The sequence below is a fragment of the Aspergillus melleus genome (genome assembly GCF_016097325.1).
Source record: "Aspergillus melleus strain CBS 546.65 chromosome Unknown contig9, whole genome shotgun sequence".
NCBI lineage: Eukaryota > Fungi > Ascomycota > Eurotiomycetes > Eurotiales > Aspergillaceae > Aspergillus > Aspergillus melleus.
The window spans coordinates 18093-25305 of record NW_025763378.1 but is presented as its reverse complement, the minus strand read 5'-3'; positions in this window follow the sequence as shown (position 1 = coordinate 25305).

Below are 7213 nucleotides of genomic sequence, written 5' to 3'. Positions count from 1 at the left end.
TCTCACATCGTCTATGCAAGCCAGTAGCCAGAAGCTCCAGCCGTTGATAACTTCCCGAATTCGCCGCACGGGCAAGTCATTCCAGGAACAGATCGAATGAATGATGCAGACATTTATGATGCGAGATACGGTCGAACCAATGCAGACACTATTAGACTGGTGGATATACAGGCTGAAGATCCACTATAATATCACGACAACCAGACACATCATCTGACACAGGAGCGAAAAAATCGAATATCAACATCTGCGGTTCATCATTGGCGATTTCCGCGAGTTCATGCACAGACTAGTCGGAATCACGCGACAGATCCTATATGATATGCTGAGAGTCCGACACGCGCAGGAGATCCCGGCTATCCCATGACACATCATTTATGACGATCCCACATAGCAGACGATAGAATGGAACTTTCTAAAAAACAGACGCACACAATGGCCGATTAACGGGCAGCGATAGATCCATGACCGGATGCGAACCAAATCGGCATTGCAGACGCGTTTGACCGTGCAACAATATCGACATCAATTACATCCTCCGACCATGGCATAGTACTTTCAGCAGGTGACCCGCTTCAAAGAAAAGCTGGCCGTGTTGGTGCAGATGAGTGACAGACAATTGGCGCGGGCGTCTAAATTGTTAAATATCCAGCATATTAACACGACAATCAATCGACAGCGCAATATATATATTGAAAACAAACTGATGGCGATAATCAGCGCGTATCACAAGAGATTTTACGCCAGCAATGATATCAAACTGATTCACCGATATCTGCTGCAGAAAATCAGAAAACTATTGATGTAATATTTATGGCTTGTCCTGCTGTTCGTGCAGCAACTAGAAACATGACAAACGTGACAGAAATCGCTGTTCGATCCGCCCGCATGTTCTTCTCACCGAAAGAATGCATTCGTCTAAAATCCCAATTCCGAGATCTGGCGCCGGTGGTCCTCGGAACGACTGCAAGAGATATTCAAGCGCAAAACACAAATGCGATTACGCGCATCAATCCATCTCCAGACATACCACGAGATTGCCATTGAGATCAACTGACAATTCTTACGGTCGTCCAACGCATTCACGCACAACACGCAAAAAACACAAAAGAAAACAACAGCAGCATTCAATCCCGACACAGAAGATGAGATAAATCCGAAACAATAAATGAATCACATCGCGGATTTACAAGCAACACATTCATTCCATCTGACCAACACCGTGTACACACGCGAGATCCTGAAACAAACAAACACGACAGTGTATCAACAACAATTGTTCCGGTTTTTCAACACAGACTAACACCAGTTCTTAACATTTGCATCAACGACACATCCGTTGTTCGTGCCAGCCGGCATTAAACCCCCGCGAAAACGGTCTCCATGGGAGATGGAGACGGAGGAGAACCAGTTCGCCCGACGGCACGGGCTGCATATGGCCGATCCAGATCAGGCGCTACGCGCGATGAGCGGACAGACGCATGTCATATTGCAGGAGATCCAGGGTCCGGCTATTCAGACAATCTAGAACGGGCTGAGCCCGGTGGTTGCGATAATGCCCACCGGCGGGAAAAAAAGCATATTGTTTATATTGTCGGTGTTTATTGCGTTCGAAAGGATAACGATTGTGATAATCCCACTAATGACATTCTACCCCAGGGGGGGCGGGGCGCCGCGGGTGCGGCGGCTCTAGGGTCCGGCGCGTCCGTATGGGGCGCCAAGACCCCCGGGGGGGGTGCGGCAGATTGAGACGTCGGGGTACGGTGCGTTCCACCCCCCGGGCTCCGGGGCCGCTGAAATTTGGCCTGGGCATTCGGCGGCCACTTCGCTATCCTCTCCTCCAGTGCCAGCGTTCTAGCTGGCCTATGGCGGGCGTGACGTGTGTCCGAAGACGATCCATTTTCACGGGGTACGGGTGGATTCTCGGCTGCAACGGCACTAATATCGGTAGATGTGATACATCCCAACATATATATAGCAACACGGCTTGGGATTAGCTACGAGATACTCAGAGGCTCGTGTTCGACCAATCTTGGTTTTGTTTTTTTTTTCCCTTTCTCTTGTGTATTCTCATCTAGCACTTCTTCTACGCCATTTACCATCTTTCTATGCCATAATTATTACTTCACTTTCTCTATGGAGTCCCAGCTATTCGAAAAAGTGCCCAATTTACGGGTGATGATCTGCCGTCAATGTCGATATGATGTCTGGCCTAGCGAGATCGAATCTCATCTCAAGCAGCAACACCAGCTATCCTATCAGACTGTTAGTCCGATCGTTCAAGCAATTAACCAATGGACCGATCTCGCTCCCTCTCCATAGGCAGTCCAGATCCCCTATCAGCTGGACGAACCACTACCGATCATATCCTGTTCTTCGAATGGGATACTCTGCCGCCGCGAGCCGGCAACCTGCCAGTATCTAGTCGCTAATATGAAATCGATGCGAAAGCACTGGCGGACGGCTCACCGGTGGTTTTAGTATCCCGAACGGGGCCCTATCCCGCAGTCACAGCGGGCGCAGCGGGAGGCCGAGCTGCAGCGATCGTACGAGCTGGTCTCCTACTAGCAGCTCTTTCTCACCCGAGCCGGCTCGCACTATATCCACATCTGTTACCCCCGGGGCCGCCAGTCTCCCTTACCGGCCCCCGATCAGGCGCAGCAGGCGGTAGATGTCGTAATCGAGGACCTGGGAGCAGGCGGAGGCCACGCGTGCGGAGGCCTCGGTGGAGGCAGCCCAGCTGCATGATGCGAACCCATGGCTGCGTGTGACCCGGTGGATCGAGTATCTGCGGGAGATCTCCCCGGGGGATCTGCTTCGCAGCGTCGAGGCCTTCGACCCCGACCCCGACCCTGATTCGGCCGACCCGGTCGAGCAGGGGGTGCGGATGCTGTTCCACACGGTGGATCAGTTGGCCCGGAAGAGTCAGCGAACGGTGCAGCGGTGCGGGCAGGCGATCTGTATGGAAGCAGTACGCACGCAGGCGGGCGAGTTACTGTATTAGTCGCTGCAGACATATATGGACGAGGTGAGCGTGCAGAAACACGTGCAGCCGTGGCAGCAGATCCTGGGCTTCTTCGCGCGGATCCAGCACCCGCACAATTGGATTAGCCCCCCCTATCAGTTCACCGCGCGGCAGCGGGCCCGGTGGGCGTGGCTGTGGCAGCTGATCGAGCATCCCGAGCCGCAGCCGGAGCTGCAGGCGGTTGATGAGACGCTGCAACCATGATTGTTGGAACGGCGGAAGCGGGCGTGTCTGGAGTTCTGCGTTGAGCTGCTCAATCAGCGGCACCGCAGCCACGAGTATGAGAGCGCGCTGATCTGCGCGATGGCGGTGTTCGGCCGCGGGGCGGAGGGCTGACGGGATCTCAAGAACTATCTCCCGATTTTCTCTCGGATAATCAAGCTCGCGCGGTTCTTCGTGATGGAGAAGGCGCTGTGGCTGGATCCCGCGGCATTGCAGATTGTGCAGATGTGACAGGATAAACAGATCGCGATCCCGTGGGCATTACAAAGCACAAATGACAAGTTGGAGGCCTTAAAAGACGAGAGATATGCCAACGGGTCAGTGACGGGCAGCCCGGTTTCCAGCAGCCCAATCGCCAGCAGCTCTGACCCGGGAAATCACCTTTCGACGCCAGTTGGCCAGCGGCCGATTGTGATCCCGTGCATTCACCACGCGAGCGAGCGCCCGTTCAGCGCAGGCCTTGGCACCCCTAGCCTTTCGGGGCGGAGCGGGTTCAGGAACCAAAACAACCAGTTCAGCGCGGGCTTCGGCACCCCCGTCTATCCGATACGGTGCAGCCCCGGCAGCCCTAGCGGGCCCAGCGGGTCTTGTAATAGTCAGGGCAACCAGGACAGCCGGGATCTACGCGCAGGCCGCACGTTTCAGGACCAGTTGGAGCGGATGGTGCGGCGGTTCATGATACGCGGTAGTCACGGCCCCGTGCAGATCTTATTGGATTGGCGCACCTACGGGCTGCGGGTCCACTACAACACCATTATCCCGGGCCATATCACGTGGCAGAGGGCCGACGAGCTACTCTACAAGGAGCTGCGGTTTACCATGGGCGACTTCCGGGGCTTCGTTCACAGACTAACTGACGTGGCCCGAGATCTTCTGGATCAGTTTCTATTCAGCTTTCCGGAGCGGCTAGCGCCCGCGATCTCGTGGAATCGGCTTTACAACAATTTTATGCAATTAAAGATTGGCTGGAGCTTTCTGCGCGATAGCCGAACAGCATGGCCGGTGGAGGGCCATCGATGGCTAATCGATCGGATCCGGGCCGAGCTAGTCTTGCAGGCGTAGTTTATTCAGATTCATCACTGCCACTCCTTCAAGCTCCGCGCCTACTTCCAGCAGATTGTTGAATTCAAGGAGAAGCTGGCGGTATTAGTCCACATTACTAACAGACAGCCGGCTAGAGCGTCTGAGCTGTTTAGTATTCAGCATGTGAATATTGACACGAACGTGCGGCGGAATATATATATTGATGACAGGCTTGTCACGTTGGTTTTCGCGTATCATAAGGGATTCTACGTTAGTAATGATGTAAAGATTATTCACCGATATGTGCCGCGGGAGGTGGGCGAGCTGATTATCTATTATCTCTGGCTGGTGCGGCCGTTCGTGGAACAGTTCGACAACTGGCTCGAACAGCAGGCCCCCGCATTCCGCGAGCCTTTATCAGCGCATCAGCGGGCGCTGCTCTGGGGCCCCGATTCGGGCACCCGGCGCGCGTGGTCCTCGGAGCGGTTCTGGGAGGTGTTGAAGCGGAAGACGCAGTGGCGGCTCGGCCAGCCGATCTATGCGGCTGTTTATTGAAATATCGCCATCGGGATCAACTGGCGGTTTATGCGGGCCGGCAGCTAGTTCCCGCAGAATCAGGCGGAGCGGGCGGAGCGGGAGCGCGCGGTAGCGGAGACAGCAGCGGGGGCGGGAGCGGATGATCTTGATAACGAAGCGGCCCTGGATGACGAGCAGTGGCGGGGCCATATTGCGGACCTGCAGGCGGCCCATTCCTCGCATGTAACCGGGATGATCTACGGTCGCGGGCTGATGAAGCAGGCCGGGACCACCGCACATCGACAGGAGATGTTCCGCCTCTCCAGTATCGATTGGCACCGCTTTCTAGGATTCGTCTCGGCTCAGTTCGAGCCCTCATCGGCGTTAAGAAAGCGCAAGCGAGTCTTGTGGGAAGATGCGGCCGCGGAGCAGCAGGTTTGGTGGCGGCACCGGCTTCAGCAGACCGACATGGTGCAGGCGGCGCGGCAGCTGACTTAGCGACCCGAGCTCGAGCTGCGGGGGGTGCAGAACCCGGCGCTGCAGGCGATCCAGGACCGCGAGAGTCTGGTAGTCGCGGTGATATCTACTGGGGACGGTAAGAGTATGCTATTTCTGCTTCCGGCCTATCTAGAGCCCGGAGAGACCACTGTGATCGTGGTCTCGCTAATCGCGCTGCGGCAGGACTTCCAGCGGCAATATCAGCAGCTGAATATCATCTGCGCGGTGTGGGAGAACCAGCGGCTTCCGGACGAGGCCTCGATTGTGTTAGTCACATTTGAATCCGCGATAACGCCCGATTTTCACTCGTTCCTGAACCGGCTGCGTATGGTGTGGCAGTTGGACCGTATCGTGATCGACGAGTGTCATATTATCCTACAGAGTTCTGGGTCTGGTTTAGAATTATCTGAATTCCGGTCCGCGCTGCGGCGGTTCGGGAAGCTTATTCACGCGCATATATAGTTAATACTACTAACCGCGATCCTGCCTTTTATCGCGGAGCAGACTCTGTTCGAATGAATTGACCATGCGTGGGAAGACGTTTGACTATTTCGCGCGCGAATCACCCGTTCGAATATCTGATATCTCGTATGACGGCTTGAGCTCCCCTCCGGGACTAGTCGCAGCCCGTATGCGTGGATTGAGAGCGATATCGTCTAGGCTGGGATTCAGTGGTTGATCCGGCAGATCAATCGCGGGAAAGCAGTTCTTTACGTTAATATGGTCAGTTAGATTGGAGTTATTGCCCGGGAGCTCGGCTGCGACACGTACACCAGTCAGACGATTGACTGGCTCGGGGTGCTGGAGCGATTTGTCGACGGTTGTAACTTGATTATCGCGGTTATTAATGCGCTAGATATGGGTGTCGATATCTCTGATATCCGGCTTATTATCCACATCGGCACGCCGCGGACTTTGCTCGATTATGCGCAGGAAAGCGGCCGTGCGAGCCGTGACGGACAGACGAGCATAGCGGTAGTTATTTAGTTCACAAGATGGGATAAGTCTGCAACGTGGATGGCTGATACATCCGCATTGGAGGTCGAGCGGGTGCAGGAATATATAGCAGCCCCATGCAGGCGGCGGGTGTTCAATCTGTATCTAAATGGATACCAGCGGGCGAGGTGCGCGACGGACGAGGTCCCGTGTGATCAGTGTCGGCCGGTTGATATAACGGCAGAAATAGGCAAACAGGCCGAGCAGACTGAAGATCAGAATCCAGACCATCACGCAGGCCAACGTCCAGAACCCCAAGATATACAAGTGGATCAGAATGCAGATCAGGAAGTAAACAGGCAAATAAATCATCAAACAGACAACTCAATCAGTCCGTTCCATGATCTCATTGATCTTCCATCTAGTTCATTTAGCAGCGAATCGTTTATATTCCAGGTCGGTCCATCCCCGCAGGAGCCGCCCCCGTCCCCCTGCGAGCTCTCCCAGTGGGCCCGAGTCGATATCTAGGCCCGACAGCGGGTCATGCGCGTCGAGCTAACCGAGAAGGCGATCATCGCGGAGAGTCCGCGGTGACAAAATCAATGCTATATCTGCACGATACAAGACCGAGACGGGGCCAGCCACGATCTATACGGGTGCCGCGCAGTCGACAGCCAGACGGCCAAGTAGTGGATGATCTGGATGCGGCGGCAGATCCGGTATGTCCGATTCAGCGCGTGTTTCCAGTGCGATATGCCCCAGGCCGTGTGCCCGGGGTGGGAGGACTGCTCGCAATGCGCGTACCGCGGGATCTTGATCCCCATGGTGGCGGCGATGGCGTATGGGCCCTAGGCAGACGTTATTCGGCCGATTTGGCAGGCCCGGTTAGCGGAAGCGGGGGTGAATGATCAGGATATAAACGAGATAGCTGCGTTTTTAGACCAAGTTGGACGGTCCCGGCGTAGTCAGCTATTCGATATATATTGCTGGTTG